The following is an 18,268-nucleotide window of genomic DNA, read 5'->3' as shown; positions in this document are numbered from 1 at the left end:
ATATTACAGGGCACAGAATTATCAAACGACACAGAAATTTCTCTTTTTTTTTTATTGCTTTTCTATTATCATCTTTTTTCCAGCAAAGGCATTTTACGTCCTCCTCATTGCAAAACCTCTGTGCAAAAGTTGAATCGAATATATCTTGCGGTTTCACTCTAATTGACTTGATAATTGCACGCTTTGTTGAAGCACGTTCTTTAATCTCGACGTCTCGGACGAGAGACGTCTTTGATACTTTTATCTCGATATCCCGCGGCTGGCTATTCACCGGCGAGAAACGCTAATGATCGCCGATGCGGAGCTTAACGAGATAATGTGTTATCATCGGCGATCAACTGGACTGACATTAATTCGAGGTTTGCTTCTTTACACCGACACCTCTCGACGGGGCCTGATCGCGAGTTAAAGCGCTTAATTATGTTACACCTATTCGTGGGGGCTCTCCGCGAGCGCATTGGGTTAATGAAACAAGACTTGCGAGAGCACGTTGGCAGATCGACGAGTTACTTACTACGATCCTCTGAGAGGCAACCTGTAATTGCGTATACTTTTACATCGTCAATCTGTTAGTAATTATATTACAATGACGGTGTCGATAATCAAACTACAATTCACAAAAGGCACGAATTCAAGAGGCGAGAAAAAAAGATAATCCAATCCGAATTACTCCGAAGAATCTGTCATTTATTAACGCGGTAGAAGCGGAACATCTCACTCGACAAATATCTTTGTTTATTCTCGCTCGTTTTATATTCGAGCCGCCACAAAATTATATAATAAAAAATTCAAGTTCTCTTTCGTTTAAGATGCAATCGGTATCGAGACACGATTCTTCTTTTACGAATGACGGAGCAACACCTGGATTATATTCTGTGTTAATAGAACCGTCTGCTGATTATTATGCAGATATCGCGTGATACGGCAGATCGATCGATCATCGTCGTAATGGCTTTAAGAGGCAGACCGCTTCTTTGCGAAATCCCACGTATTTATCCGGCGGCCGCGGCCACCGTAAACCCACCTCTGCAACAAGTTGTCGCAACCGGGTTGTCGACTTATTTCGATCGGCCCGTAATTACGCGCGCGGCGAATCGATCGGACGCGCGAGATGCGTCGCGTCGCATCGCAAGAAGCGCGCGTCGAGAAAAAAACCGCGTCTGTCCGACGAGTGACAGAAATGTACAATGTGCGTGCGTCCGTAAGCTTATCGCGAGATGTTGCGCTTCGCGATAAGCCTCGTGACATACGTACCGAGAAAATTAACGAAGTCGAATCGGCGCGATAATCTTTACGGAATGTCGAACCGGCTGTTTCTCATTTTATAGTTATCTCGCAGCTATCTCGCCGGTACTTTTTTTATATAGTACGTTTTTATATAGTACGTTCTTACATTCTTTTTATTTTAATAAAGCACTCTGTTTTATCTTCAATTAATATTTACAATTAGTGGAAATATAGCTATATGATGAGAATAGCTTTATATGTTTCATTATTTTATATATTTTACAAGTGTTGATTTAATTTAATTCTCGTAAATTCTTTTGTCAAAGAACCGCTCTTAAATTTGATATCTAGTATCTACGCACACGTTAAGTTTTAATTGCCTTTCACTAGATCCGGTTTTGCTTCATTTATATAAAATACTATAATATTAATGGCAAAGCTTTTTACCTCGCTTCTTTTACCTGTCGTGATATTGCTGTCGGAAAGATTGTGTTCAACGCGCTTTCACATAGTCAGCGGTGGGTAGAAATACGGGCAACAAAGAGAAAGCTGCAAAACTCAACGGAGAAAATAAAAGCTTTGAGCTCTCGCGGAGGAAAGTCGACGCGCCGTGTAAAAGCGAAGGCGGAGGAGAGGCTCGAAGAAAGGAAAAATATGTCCGCTCCCGGGGAATACAAAAGTCACCCCATCCATAGCCCCATCATTCACCATCCGCGGCAGCAAATCTTCAATTAACCGAGCACCGAGCGCGTTCTCGTCATACCTGGTTATTCCTTCCCGCCCTAAAGCGATGCGAAAACTTGATAGACATCTCTTGGAGCAGGAGACGTAGGATCGAGTACGGTGTTTTTCGACTTGTCACATAATATTTTGTCTGTCTTCTTCCTCTGTCACCTTTTGCCAGCACTAGGCGAGGAAGTTTTCAAAAAAACATTTTCGCCCGATGGCCGCGAAACGCGAGAGATAGGCCTGTATATAGCGAGATTATTTTTGCGCGAATATTTTTTCAAATGCCAGTCTTGCCGTTGTCGGTGTTTATATTGCCGCAAAAAATATTTTTAGAAGATATTTGGTGGTAAATATTCTCCTTTTTTTTAGGGGGAAGGAAGAACAAACCATTTTTTCTTTCAGTTTTTTTTTGTTGTGGTATATATATATTCAATAGGAATATCGCGAGGTAACCGTGGCTTTCGTACATTGCGAGCCTACGAGTGTTTCCGTGCAAGTATACAGGAAAGTATAACAATATCCTTAGTTCCGGAAATGAGGAAAGACGGGAAAGACATAAGAAGGGGAAAGGAAATACTTTAAGTGAAGCATTGGGAGTCGAAAGAGAATCGTGTAACAATTGCGGAAGTGTACAGAAGTTCGGGGGAGGCCGCCGCCAACTATACAAGCGGCTCTGTCTCTCTCGTTAAAACTTTCAAAACTACTCCGGATGATGCAAATTACATCGCCGCTTCCGGCACGGGAGAACGCGGAATGCAAGCAACCGGTCGGTCGGTCGGTGAGAGCGGGTGGATTGTTACAAGTTCGCGAATTATTCGAAAGAAGATACGAATTACGCTCCCGGCGTAATGTCGCTCGACTTGTTATACACAGAAACGAGGAAACGGTTAGACAAATATGAGAGTATCCTTGCGAGGAAAATATCCGCACAGCGTCGTGCGTTTTCTCCGCGGTGCGCTCGGTTCTTTTTACAACGTGCTTGTTATATATGCACCTGGAAATTGTCGGCCGCATTTAGAAAGCTCTTTGATATTAAGTTAATATTATAAAAGATATAATTACATAAAAAATTTATTATAAGCGATTTCAGTGATTTTTGCCTTCATCTCGTTCGTCATATTATCGAATATTTATTATAGCTAGGTAATTATTATCTAAATTATTTGTCGCATTTTCTTATTAAATAAAAGTTCGTTTCGTTTTGTCGGCTTTCCTGTAGCACTATGTATATTACAATGGGGACCGAATGTTGCGAGTCGAGCTGCCGTAGTTACACCGTCGCGTTCACACGCGTATCACAACATATCCGACGTTGCGCAAAAATGGACCTTTAAATTCCGCGCGACGCCCTTTCGGCCTTGAGGCGCGATCGCTGCATTAGTATGCCGCCGCCATGTATAACACGAGCTCGGCAGCCCCCTTCTTCCACGCTGAAGAGCCCGAACATTATTCTGAAATATGACACCGAATGCCATTCGCCTCAGGTTACACTCGCTCGCTATACCGAGCGGATTTCGCATAAGGGAGATGCGAGAGGACTTGAATAAACCATCGCGGCATGCATCGGGGGGAAAGGAATGAGAATTACACAGATCGCGCGGTTGTTCAAAAATTTAATTTTTGAATGCGATTAGCAACAAAAATCGAAAACGCGATTACACGAATATTGTGTAATATTTATCTATCATGTATAATTATAATAACATGTACCTCTGTTAAATTTGCAATCATAGGAATATTATTATAACAAGCATTCAGATCTACAGGACATATATTATTCTCTTTTTAACTTAACTTTGTTAAAAGCAAACTTTTTTCTTTTATTGCGATGATTTTGTTACTTAAGAATGCATTATAGAATTGTAGAATTGTTTGATGTGGACGACAAATGATTTTGTAAAAATTTTTGTTAAAATTTACAACGCTTCCTTGATATTTCTCGCTTCCCTCGGGCGCATTACAACCCAAAGACACGTTCGTGAACTCTAGAGTGTCTTCATCCATTTTCCCGGATTACGGGCCGGGGACCCAGGGAAACCGAGATCGTTCCGTACCCCGGAAGACGTATCTTCGCCGCGTGCTCCTGATAGTCCGAGATATAGCCGCGAATGAATTCGTAATATCCCGGAAGCTTAGCGTCCGTCGTCCCCGTCACCGATCGTGAAGTATGACCGCGCGCGGTCGGGTTAAGCCGCTGCCGAAAAGAAACCCGGACGACGAGCTGCGATTTGATGAAGACGGTAGTTCCGCGCGTTTTTCTCTTTTTGTCCCGTATGGGAGATTTATATCTCGGACGTCTTGTTAGTGGCAGGCTACCGAACGATAAATTGGTATATTTCCCTACCATCGCGATTTTCATTTATCTTTTTGCAAGGTTCGGCGAAGCGAAAGCGTAAACGTCCAATTTGGCAATGACAATGAGAAAGTGTATAATAAAATCGACCGTTATTTTTGCGCCAATCTAATACGCTCATATGATCATCGGAAGGATGTTTAAGGTAAATGCCGGGACACTTAACTCTCATCAGTTATCTCACCGGGGTCTGAGAGATCCTGCACGTTGTTAAAACAGGGTCTTTAAAACGTCCATAAAACCCTTGAATCTTTTTTTAGTCAGTACTACGTCAATTAAAAAAAAATCAAATTTTTTCGCTTCTTCAGAAAAACAAGTTTTCTTTTTTTAAATAACATTTACATTTTTTAATTTGGAATAATCTAACTTACACAGTCTTGTAGATCTTTAAGGTAGTTCGATGATGAACAACTTTTGCCAAAAGTGATAGGTTTTATTTTTTATATCGAAAAAAGGAACTTTTCTGAATCGATTAAGCCCAGAAAAAAGATAATTCACCGTCTCGTTCTCAAGATATTTAATTTTAAAATTAGGTGATTTTAATGATTTTAACATTGGTCTAATAGAAAAAGAGGTTATTTTCCTATGAATAACACGAGTTTGCGAAAAATCTTTTGCCAAAAATGTCTGAACAATATATATCGATGGAAAGAGGACACTGTGAGGAAGCCTATAGTTGAAGGTGAACACGATCCACCGTAGTTTTTTTAAATAATAATTAAAGTTGAAAACTACAGTCAAGCGACGCGTTAACACACACTTTATTTAATCTATTTCAGGCAAAATATTATTCTACAACGTAAAAATTATTTACTAATGGTCTTTTTACGTCGTTACGAAGCTTTGCGATGCGTTATTCTATTTTTTTATAAGCATAAAAATAAAAAAATTATAAACATTGTTTTGACTTCGGCCCTTCATCATCGAACTACCTTAAAAGATGTATCGATTAAAAAAAAAGACGTCAAATTGATGCATTTGTCTTAAAGATACAAGCTGGAGAAGACGACAGGGGTCTCTCAGACCCTGGTGAGGTAACAACGGGCAGTGAAAACGTAAGGTAACTGAGGGTTAAGACCGTTTAACGTGAATTAAAATCAAAGATAAAAATATAATACAAAAATATTTTTATCTTTGATTCTTTGATTTTAATTTGCGTTATAACTTATTTAAGGACTAAAATGATAAAAATGTCCAGACATAGGTATGTGTCCAGGCATTTGTACATTTACCTTACCGCGGAAGAGAAGATATCGCTTTTTGAACCGCGCCTTCGCAAGTCGAATGCGTTTATTAAATATATCGACGATGAAACCGCGACAAAGCGAAAATACATCTCTCGCGAAGCCGGGGCGTTCTCAGATCGCGAGGGGGAATTACACAAACAATGATAGCATACCTATAGAATAGCTATGAGTTTACACCTGTGCGCAGTTATTCCCGCGGATTCGATACGCCGGCTTAGCCCGACTTACCGGGAGTTACTGCCGATGCGGTACCTACTACCTAGATATAGCAGTAGATATACGAAATATATTTCTCTCGTAGGATAAGGCCATTTCGTAATACAGTCTCGATATCAGGGTAAGGGGATATCCTATGTTGTACCGAGTACAAGTATGATATCGCCGACATTCAGCGTGTGGACTTGAATCGCGGTATTCGCGATAGCGTTTATTTTACGGCGGCGTAAATGCACAATATAAGCTCGGCGGATATTTATTAATCATCAAACAGTAGTAATTACAGACAATTGCGTGAAAATGTATTTAATATTGTCGAGGAGAGATATTATAAAAGAGCGATATCGAAACAACGTTTCTTTTTTTTTCGCAGAAAAGACACTCGTATAAAGTGCCAATATGAATGTAATGCAGGGATTACTTCTTGAACTCATTCCAAGCAATGTCCGTGATTCCGGGAATAGGATTTCGGGAAGTTTGATCCCGACGAAGGAGGTCGTCTCACGAGATAAAGAAATCGTTCAGTCGATCGCCTATTGCCAAATCGCCGAGCGAGGTCCATGTCCGCTCCACATTTTCCGTTTGATTTCTTGATTATTATCCGCCTGAAACGCATGCCTTCCTCCGACGAGACCAATTCCGAATTTCGTTCCTCGGAAACGAGTACTTCCTCGAATTCAGTGCTTTTATCGCTTTATAGCGGTCGGGCGGAAAGGATGCATAATTTTTCCCGATTGATGTGCAACGAGCAATGCATTATGCATTTCCGACATTAAGTATCGTATGTCGCGATAAAACACAGCTGAAAAAGACAGCTTCGATGGAAATTTAATATCGTTTAATAGTGGATAATAAATTTTGAAGATAAGGCGCGCGGGGAGGAAATCATAAAGTTATAATACATTTATAGAATAACAGATATTACAGTCGACTTTCGTCGATTACGTCAACATCGTTATATCAACGGATATTCCTTCCCCAAATATACATTTTTATATTTTCAAATCGTCAGACGACAAGATTACACTCGAAGAAGTTGCAAATTGCGCGTTATCGCGATCCCGCTGTGCCGAATTTAAATGTCCGCATAATCTTCCGGGGGTGTACCCCACCCCGAACGCGATACCTACTTCGGCTGGATTCTCCCACGGGGAAAGGGAGGCGAGGGAGGAATCGATAAAAACGCACGTCTATATAATCGGAAAGCCGTACCCTATCCCGGATTTTTAGATAATAAGGTACTATGGTATGCCACGCGGCGCGTTCTGAAAATGGATCGACCCTTTCGAGAGTAATCTCATAAATACGAAGCTTCACGCCCTCGTACACGGGGTGGTTGATACAAAGAAAGTAAGGGGATACACGCGAGTCAGCGCGAGCGGGAGGAAGGGAGGAGGAGGGCGTATGCGGGAGAAAACGAAGAATAGTGACGTTCTGAACTATTTGTCTGTTACCTCTTGGGATCCCGGTAAACGTGACTTACGTTAAAAGCCAAGCCCGAGCGCGTGTGATTCAATATTGACGTACCCCGTCTCTGCGTACGGCGGAGCACGGTGTATCTTTAAACTGTCGCTGACAAAGGAGAATATACATGTGAAGGATAAAGGCGGAAAACGCGAGCGACAGCGTTTCCCTCGACGAGAGCCCTTTTTGTCGATCCCTTTTCTCCTTCCCCCTCCCTCACCCTTCTCGCTCTTCCTCCTCTACCTTCTCTATCCGCGAGAGTCTAAAGAGAAAAAAAAGTGAAGGGAACGATAAAGTGTTGCATTTTTCATGCCTCTCGTGATCAGTCCTTTCCGCCCGAAGCCTTCCATTACGGGTATTCGTTATTGATGCGCGAAGAAGATTGGAAAGTGTTTCAATTATAATTATGACGGAAGCTCTTTAAAGAAGAGAATATTGCTAACGTCTCAAAGCAATTTGTTTTGCGGATACAATCTAGTAGCATTTTATAATCGGTTTTATTTTAATTTTGATTTTAAACTTAGGCCATGTTAAGCTCAGGTCTTGTATTCCGGAACACTCAATATTCTATAAAAAGTAAAGATTTTCTTAATAAATATAAAATCACACGCACGATATACAGATGAAGTCTATGATTAGTCTACGTAATAGAATTTTCGCAAGATTGTTAATTTTTAAAGAAATAATCTTTTTAAAAGGTAAATCTTTTGACCATTTTGGAAGTCTGAAATTAAATAACAAACTTGATCGTGAGCATCCCTAAAAATGTGTTTCTTTTAAATTATATATGAATTTCTTTTGCCCACCATTTGTCCATATTGTTTATAAATAATCGTTTTTTGTCCAACTTGCAAGAAAATTAAAAATAAACAAAGGAGTTGAACAAATTTCATTATAAGGACCCCCAAGTCTGAACAACATTGTCTTTCTCAATTAAATAAAATATTATTTAATATTTATTTTTTTAATTGTTAGATTATTCGTCTTTATTCCGTTTGAATACATCTAACAAAATGTAATTTATCTCAATACATGATTTATGTTAAAAGAAATGTAAACATAATTCTACGCTGTAATGTTTTTAATAATTTTAATATATGTGTAAGTTATACAAAACATATTTAAAACAATGCTTAGTAATTAAATGATATGTTGTGCTCGTATATAATTAATAAGAAGTTTATGAGAAAGAACAGTACATGCATTAATGCATAATTGAATTGTATTAAAGGAAATGCTTATTACAAAATTTGCTAGATATTTTATTTGTTTGTAATTTTTTTGCAAAATGATCAAAAACCGGTTATTTATAAAGAAATTTTAGACAATCAAAACCTGTACATAATTTTTAAAAATGCATTTAGAGATATGTATGACAAAATTGGCTCAATTTTTGTTTGTTTGTTTATCACCCCTCTTACAGGTCGGACAAAAAACAATTGTTTATAGACAAATTGTGAACACATTGCGGACAATCGAATTTCGTATATAATTTTACAAAATTGTACTTAGAAGTCTTTGTGATAAAATTTGTTATACTCTTTTGTTAATTTTGAATTTTTTGGTAAACAAAAAACAAAAATTTATTTATTGATAAATATGAATAAATAGTGGACAATGGGAATCCATATATAAATTCAAAAGAACTCACTAAGCAGAAATGCTTATAATGAAATTTGTTCAACTCTTTTGTTTATTTTTAATTTCTTTAGAAAATGGAAAAAAAAAGATTATTTATGGACAAATATGGACAATCAGAATTCATATATAATTTTTAGAAACACACTTAAGGGTGCTCATGATGAAATTTATTCTTTTATTCATTTTTAATTTATTTGTAAGGTGGACAAAAATGATTATTTATAAACAAATGTAGACAATCAAATGCCATATCAATTTTATAAAAATTTGCATTTTAAAGTCCCAACTTTACAAACTTTCCGAGTTCTGACAAGAGGACGAACTACTTTAGCCTTATTGTTAGCCGTTGAAACTTTTCCAGCTTACTTAGCTGATGATAACCGGCAATAAATATCGGCTGATATTGTGGCTTGTCATCGTCAGCTTGAAAAAGAAAGAAAAAAAGGCATTAGTTTGATATTTCACGGAAAAGATTTTACAAATTCATTATTGTATCATCGATTATTCAAAACAATTCTATAAACAAAGGAGTATAGTACTTGTATATATAGTACTAAGACATTACAACATTTCTATTTTTAGTTTCTAAAAAAATTTCAGAAATTAAATTTTTAATAAGACCATTTGCATTTTTTATTATTACAAAAGACAGAGAAGAGTCAGAAGCTCGTCGAAGAACCGAGAATAAAACAAAATTGAGAACCACTGAATGACTATTTGTTCGTTACACTTTTGTCATATATTTTTATCGCGAAAAATGTTAGCTCGCGTGCGTGTGTGAAAATAAAATCTCGGAAAATTAAAAAAAATTGTTATGCACATAAAAGAGAAAAAGCGGATCGCAACGGGAGTATGACGCAACAAATACGACGAGCGCTCCGACCGGCGCGCGGCGCGGCGGCTCTCGCGTCCCGGTATTTAATCCGCTATTCGGTAACAATTCAACGCATTTTATCGAGGCCGCCGGAGTAACTCTTATCGCGATTTGTCAGGGGTCGTTTGTAACACGGGTGAGAGACATCCGTATCGCGGAAAACGCTTCCGTCTGTCTGTTTATCGTATAGCCGGGAATGTGTGTTCCATTTCTGGCCTCGCAACTGCCTACGATGTGTCCGCCGAGTGCGTGCCACAAATTACCGTCGAGCCAGTAATTACCGTCGGTAAAAAGCGAACCCGTATTTTAATCGGCGCGCAATTAAAGTTTATTGGACTACACGCGATACAATTTATCGTATCGGGGGCCTTCCGCGCTCGCGTTTATATTAATTCTATGACTGCAGAGCCGTAACTAGAATTGTAACTGGCTCGCGCATCCCGTAAATTCAAACATGGCTGAATCTCTCCTTTGTAACTTCGTACGTAACGAGAGCACGTATAAGCAATGTATTATGAGAAATTTTAATAATTTGGATACGCGCGGTTATGCAATAAGGAACCAAGTGCCAAGCGCTCTCCTATTTTGTCCTAATATAATATTTTACATGGACAGGAGGTTTTCTCCGCATATAGTGGAATTGCATTTGAGGAGGATTATAGTTCGGTCATTATATTTAAGATACCGTTGGCGCAGAATTTTTATTTCTAGTATTTATGCGAAATTTACTCTAGCGGAGAAGAAAGGTTTCGGAGTTGATTCCGCATTGCAGAACTGCGTCCATTTAATCAAAATTTTCCTTGAGACTTCACATTTATGTTTTGAGAAAGTACAAGTTCTCTATTTTTTAAATAATCTACTGTTACGATTTAATTTTTTGTTAAGGAAGATTTTTATATATACAAATCCTCCACTCTCACAAAGATAACAAACGTTATTATCAGGTGGGGACAAGAAAATTCTAATTAATTAAAAGGTTATTTCTTTTAGACGAAGATTATATGAGGAGAGACGCTCGTTACAGATCTCTTCCCAGATGGATACCACTTTCGCCACGTTATAATCACGGCACTGAGCGCATATAATAATTTTCGCTGATGCTAGGCGAGCCATTCGTTTCCTTCGCAGCAACGAGGCGAGCCCTTTAATAAGGTAGACAGCGCGTAATTACGCGCGATCAGCATACCGGGGAATTGTCAGTGTTGCCAGATGGGAATTAAGGGCACGCATGTCGCAGGATGCACACGTCGATAGTTTCCTCTCATTGATTCGCACTCGGGCAGTTCTCGCTTTGTGCAGATCTCAAAAGGGATGTGCCCCGACGATCTTCCCCGTCCGACTCGGCGAAGGATATTTATGAACGGTGATTATGTAGAAATAACATCGGCCGAGTCACGAGCCGCGATTAAAATATCTAATTGAATGTATGATTAACGAACGCTGTCAATTTGCTGTAATCGATTACACTCGGTAAGACCACCGCGAAACCACTGCGAAGCAGCACTGCAGTTGTAGGTACACAGGATGTTGCCAATATAGATTGCCGATGTCTTTTTATTATTAATCAATAATAAAATTATTAACGTTAAATTTTCTTTAAAATTAATAACGTCGAATCGTCAGCGGTTCTTAAGTTAATTAAATCTTGAGGGAGTTTCGCGAGTTCGATATTTCAGGACTGTAAATAGATCATTAGATCAACTCTCATTTAATTCAAGACTCAATTTAAAAGGAAACGGTAAAACTAGGTTAAATAAAAAAAAATATCGACTTTCTTTGTGCCGATTATTGTGTTGTCTTCGATGCTCTTATGTGCCGAGTAATAAACAAACGTAATTACATAAAATTTTTCTCACAACTCAGCCACATCAAAGAGAATAAATATCGTGAACGATCACCGAGGAAGATTAAATTTTAGCGATTACATTATTGAATAAGGACACGGTGAAAATTGTAATTCCAATAAAACGAGAAAGATAGGAACAAGGTACACAACAATGGGCGTGCGGATTTAGTCTCTGTTTTATTTTCGCTTGAATTATACGGTTCCGTGGGCTTGATAAAAAGCGTCATGACGGAGCAATTTCTAGATTAAGGAGACACGAGGCCGCAAACTGTTTTGTGAAATTTTCAGGCATGGTATTAAGAAAATTTTAATATACGCGCGTGTACCACGGCCGAGACTCAAGAAGGAAGATTAAATGCATATCCCTAAATAAAATAAAAGCGCGCATAAATTAAAAATGTCGCGACTGTAATAGCTCTAACAGTCTTCTCTCAAGTCGTAAAATGAGTCCGCTTTAAAAACGTCAGGATTGAGCCTCGGCTTAACTCTCATCCAAGTTGCTGCAGACATGATTATTTATTGCAAAAAATTAACGAAACGGAGATTAGATAAATTAAATTATATTTTCTTTTATTACATTACATATAATTTAATATAGTTTAAAAGGAGAGAAACATTTTTGAGTTTTCGGAATTAGTGATGAAGTCAAAGAAATATCTTATGTATGAGCCATCCGTTCATTTAACGTTTCAAAACCAAATTGAAACCCGCTATATATTCTTCCTTTCATAAATGCGCATCTCCGGTCGTTTTAATCGTCTCTAGATGCTCCTTCGCTTAATCGGCACGTCAATTCGCGAAATCGAGATGTCTCAATTCGCGGGACGTTAATTATTAAGGCGAGCGAGTTTAGAGAGCGCGGATCGCTTCCCATGACGGCGACGGCGTGAAGGTTCCAGGGAAACGAGCGTGTAAAAGGGAGAAAAGGACAGAGACGAGAGAGGAGTGAGTCTCCGGCGCGCGCGATAAGCGAACACGAAGTGAAGAAGCTCGAACACGTTGCACCGGGGGGAAATTACGACGGGGCCGTCTCGCGCGTATCGCGTCTCGACGGGAGATCTTAATTGGGTCTGTAAGACTCGGAATGCGGACGACGGACGGGTCTCGGCGTAATTGTTTCCGCGCATATCTATGCCGCTACGAACAGTGAATCGTACAGTTGTAATCGCGCTTCTGTCGCGTTCCTGCCTTCTCTCCCGCGTGGACCCGCGGCGCGTGAGATTTCTGTGCCCCGCGTAAGGATTCGACGCGATCGATTGCGATGTCCAAAAAGGATATAATTACTAAACTTCTCGTCCAGGTATCTCTTACGCGCTCGTATATACATTTATTAGTCGTGCGTAATAAATATAATATATCTTTCTGTCTTTTATCTTATCTTGGAATTAACTTCATAAAATAGGCGCTCGTCTCATAATTCACATTGTAAAGAGCTTACGGTCGTCGCAGCTGTCCAGGAAGGGAGAATCCCGGACCGTGGAAATTAATATACGTATATGTAATTATGCAATCTCACGATCTCTTCGGGTTGATGGCTCAACTTTGAACAGATACTCATCTCATAATTCACATTGGTAAGAGGCTTACGCTCGCTGTATACGTTTAGGGATCGTCAGGAGTCTACCGTGAATATTAAAGTCGCGGATTCTATACAATTAATGATAGCGAATATCGCGATCTCCGCTCGAATTTCGCGTAAAACGCTCGCCTCGTGCGCGCACATGCGCGCGCGCGTGTGCGTGCGTGATAGAAATTCAGGATCAACGTTCAGGAGCGGCCGCTCTTAGGTACCGCGACGTTCTACGTCCTAAGCTGTACGCATTTAAATTCATTGAACCCAGAAATACAACGTCGAATAAATCGCCGCGACGTCAACCGCGACGTGAAATACGCCCCTTTGCATGCCGAGCGCGGATCTCTCTCTCTTTCTTCCTCTCTCTTCACCTTTCTCGCATGTCGCCTATATTATCCCACACCGATGCTCCCAGGGGCACTATCTCTATCTTCTCGCCTGCGGCTCCCGAGGGAGCGAAATAGAATTCTCAGTTTCAATTCTACGATCCTCCCAGCTCCCGCCCCTCTACCCCTTTACGCTCGTCTCTCTCTCTTTCTCTATCCCGTGTCCCTCCGCGTCGAGATAGATCTTCGCCGGCGACCCTCGTCGGAGTATCACCTTCATCCCACCTCCCGCTTCTCTCTGCCCCCGCGGGGCAGATATTTTATCGAGATCAATCGATACGCCGATACGATGATCTCCGAATTTCTCCTCGAGCGCGGCTCTTATCGCTCTGAGCGCAAAATATTGCGCGGATAATGACAAGCTTGCCCGAAACGAGGCAATTGCGAGAGCGAAAAATCTTATGAGAGGAAAGGAGGGTAGGCATTTTGGATACTTCGCTCTCCCGACGTGTCAAGTGCAGTTATATCGATTTTAGGGAAGAACGTGTATTCGATTAATTTCTTTACTCCTTTGTTTTTTTTAAATTTTTGTCAATTATAACGAGTTAAAAGAAGCAAATAGCCACACGTGAAATTACGAAGATATTGGAGAAACAGATTAAACGCGCGGATTCTCCATTTCCTCTGGTGCTTCACATTGCAGCAGATATCCTGCGCGCTGAGATCTGATTGTGAGTAAAATCGCCGTGGTAATTGAGGCTTACCGGCGAAACGTCTCGTTGACACTTAACGCGCACGGAAATCCCCGGGTTTTCGATTATGACGGCGGAAAGTCCCCCCGACGCCGACGAGAACCGTTTCGATTCCTCGTTTTTGCGCGCATTCAACGCCATCGCGCACGAGTTATTCCCATCCGATTAATCCCCTACGTGCCCGCGGCAGCGACGCTATGATTGGCACGCATGATTGTAACGCGACGTGTTACGAGCTTCGAAAAGCGTTCGGATTAATCTCGGATGGACGGTGCGGCGCGATTGAGTTGGTCATCCGCGCGCGCGCGCAAGATAATACGCAACTTAATGACGATAATCAGTGGAAAGTGACTGCAAATTGCTCACGCTTCGCTGCATAAGAAAAACATGTTATTACATTATATGTATTATGCAACGTCGTGGCACGTACTTTACATGCGTCCCGTATGTCCTCCCCATTACAAAAAGTCTCATTCGCACTTACATTAGCCACGGTCGTTAATTCCAACTTTATATTTTCTGATTAATTAAATGTATCGCTCTAGTTTTATTTTCCTCGTCTTCGTTTTCTTTTGAAATATTAATTTTTCGTTTTACTTACGCAAATATTGTATTTTTATGCATATGTGCCCTTCGTACGTGTATTTAAATATTCTCGTAACGCTAAGCGAAAGACAACTCCATTTTAATGGGGAAAAAGTAGGAATGTCCACGAGTTATTTGCGAACAGATCCTCGGTGAAATATCGGCGAAAGATCTCTCGCCTCTCCCGGGAAGATTTCGCGCAACGACCACCGAATAGATTGCGAAACTTCTCCCGCGTCGTAAATAACTCTCCTGTAGTCTAGAAACAACGAGATTATTCTTGAAACTTGGAGGATATTTCAAGAGAGAATCTCGAGAATGCCGAACATAAACGTCCGACAGATCGACCTATTTTCCTATTATTAAACCTAAGCCTGATACACGTCCTTCTCGCGTCCGTTCTGCGCGAAGGATCGGGAAGAGGAAAGGTCAGGCAAGATAAATCTCGCCACTTCCAAAAATACGTTCGAAGACACCAACAATTATCAACGACGAAAGTAACGCGAGGTTCCGCTCGCGGAAGCTTTGTAGAGCGTTTCTTGCACGACTTTCGATACTTAGCTAACCGGTGAAGGCTAAAACAGGAATCTCAACCGCATGGCCGGGCGACCGCAGGATCACGTATCCCTTCCTCGTTTGCGGTGCGTATCGCGCAAACGTGCGGTTTGTCGTTAAAAACTAATCAAGGGGAACGACGTCAAGACAATCCTCGATCGAGGCAATTCGTTCCCCTCTGAAAAAAACCTCGGCGTTCAATATTAAAATATTACATCGGTATAATGATAATCATGTCCGACCATTTTTTGACGGTGACGGGTGTTTTTCCCGTGGGAGCGTACAACGTTTGATAAATTTGGTGCTTCTCCCGAGAACAACTTCCATTAGTCCTCCCGAGGATAAGTGGGCAGACGAGGCCACGAGGACACACGGTATAAACCCGCTGTCACGTGCAGGCGATGCGGCACGGCGCGTTTTCTTTCCTTCGCGTTTCACGTGCGCCGCGCGTCGTTCTTGGCCCCGTACCCTGTTAATAGCACAGGCAGTGGGGGAGGGGGCCCGTGCAAGTGACATTCGGTTGAACGATTTAATTATCGGACCGCGCGCTTCCCGTAAATGAGCGCCATTAGACGTAATGAACCGGGATGTAATGAACTTTAACGAGCGCGCGCAACTTCCCCCCTTACCCCGTCAATTTAACGATTATAATAACCATAATCTTTGCTTCGCCATCTAATTAGGTTACTCTCAGGATGGTAAAATGTTGCTTCGCCTAAAGAAAACCTAAAGAGGAATCGTAAATTTTGAGGTTGTATCTTCGGAGGAACACTGTTGAGACAAAATGTAGAGAATGACCAATGCAAACGTTCATGATAAATTAAACAATTAGGGCGAAATAAATTTAGATGAACTTGGTTTACTCCAGTAATTTTTAATTTATTTAGCTAATTTTGCGCGGCTACTAAATGATGTATTTCGTTTTTGTTTTCTAGTTACGGCAAACGCTCCGCCCCAAAGACCATGGATTCCATTGACGAGGCCCAATAGGACAAGACCAACATGTAAGTACTCATCCGTTCAAGCCGCTTATATCATCAGACTCAAAAAACTTTCTCATCTTTCCGTCGCGAATAAAACAAGTAAATATATATAAATTAAATATTCTTTATCTCTACTGACGAACTCATTTGTCGGGTATAGAATAAAATTTCGCTTATTTTTCCTACGCTGACTTTTCACACGATGAATTAATTTGTTTATAATTACACCGCGTTGCGAAGAACAGTCCTCTTCTAATCTACAGAAACATCAATCGCAGATTCGGAATCGCGCTGATTTCCTTCGCGATCAATATAACACGCGGTAAGGTTTTCATTAACGGACTCGTCAACGTCGTTTCGCCCCATCGTACATTTGTTAGGATGCGCGAGCCGCGCGCTGAATCAATACATAAATGTTTACAACGCGCGCGCACGCACGTCGCATCGGGAAGGACTAACGGGCGAGTCTGAAGATAACGTATGGGAAAACATACGGCTGATAGTGAATAATGTGCCGCTGTGACAATCGCACGTGGCGAGTCAAAATATGACAGGGCGCGCGGCGAATGCGCGACGTAAAACAAATTACAATTTACGTCCGACGGTGTAATAAATTCACGCACTAAAGGCCACGCGGCGCCTGCCTTCCCTCGCGCCGTGATATTGAACTTCCCCGTTACTTTGGGTCGTTACTTAAAGCTCGACGCCGAGTCGCGTTTATATGCCTGTGTACGAGGCCGTAACTACGCTCGTCTCGTCGAATTAACGAAAATTATTTCCGCGTCCGCGTTCGAAATGAAACATCCGTTTCAACAGAAGTGAAATATCAGGAGTCTTTCGTTGATGACCATGACTTGGAAAGCTCGTGCTTTGCACTTTCTTAATTAATCTTAATAATTATGTCATATTGCTGTAGTATTTCCCTGGTCTCTTCTATCTCCTAAAATACCTATTGCGATATCAAAATCTTTGAAGAATCTTTATAGATATATTAAAGGTAGAATTTTTAATTATCAAATCTCTTAAAAGTGTAGTTTTCGTTTTATTTTTCAATGTAATCTTCTAAAATCGGTAATAAAAGAGACAAAACTCGATCCTAAGATCACTAATATTATTCTAAGCTCTACCGTCTGTCTAAATTATTTTTCATCTCCAATTAAAAAGGAAGAGGTCAGAAAGACGTACTAGTAATGATTAAGTTCAGAAGAAGCGGAGAAATTCCACGTGCACCTGCACACGCGTCCATCCTCTCTTATCTCAGTTTTTCGAAGCAAGGGACGCTCGCTCGCGCGCGGCGCGATATCGCCCAGGAACCCCAGAGCTCGCCTCGCGTAAATTCGCCTTAACGTACCCCGCGTCCGGACGATGTGGCATCCTGACCATCGGTCAACGCCGACGAGTTTCGCAGGGCCCCCGGGGCGCGCGCGCGGTGCCGCGCGTCGCGCCGCATCCCGTCGCCGCCGACGGCTGTATACCGCACCATCTGGACAGATTTATTGCACGACACGGGCACGGCACGACGGCGGCGGCGGCAGCGACGGCGGTCGAGGTAGCAGGAAGAGGGTGAAAGAGGGAGAGAAAGCGCGCGGAGAGAGGTATACAAACGGCCGGCTGGGCTGGCTGGGTTGGCTGGATGGCGGGTTGGCCGGTCTGCCGCCGTCCAAAAGGAAGCCATTGTCGGCTCGCGCTGGACGCGATAAATCATTTCGCTACGGTTTACGCTATTCATTATTTACGAGGAGGCCCATTATACTTACGACGGTCACTGATTAGTTATACCGTTTGCACGCATATGCAGATGCGTATTGTGCGGCTCTTCGGCAAACTCGCGATTGGCGCTTACGTTTTATAAATATGTTTCTTTGAATTTTTCTTTCTTTTTTTTATAGAGGAAGCG

General features: G+C 41.2%; 1 protein-coding gene across 1 annotated transcript in view; it reads left to right on the top strand.

The window, feature by feature from the left end:
- Positions 1-18,268, top strand: part of Twin (CCR4-NOT transcription complex subunit 6-like twin) — a 52,436-nt gene that overhangs the window by 1,539 nt on the left and 32,629 nt on the right. The window contains exon 2 of the mRNA XM_071769516.1: positions 16,324-16,392. The gene's annotated coding sequence lies outside the window, so the exon portion shown is untranslated. The remainder of the gene's footprint in view (positions 1-16,323; positions 16,393-18,268) is intronic.

Source organism: Temnothorax longispinosus, chromosome 1, assembly GCF_030848805.1.
Source record: "Temnothorax longispinosus isolate EJ_2023e chromosome 1, Tlon_JGU_v1, whole genome shotgun sequence".
Lineage (NCBI taxonomy): Eukaryota > Metazoa > Arthropoda > Insecta > Hymenoptera > Formicidae > Temnothorax > Temnothorax longispinosus.
The sequence above is the reverse complement of the archived record's forward strand: the minus strand, read 5'-3'. Positions and strand labels throughout refer to the sequence as shown.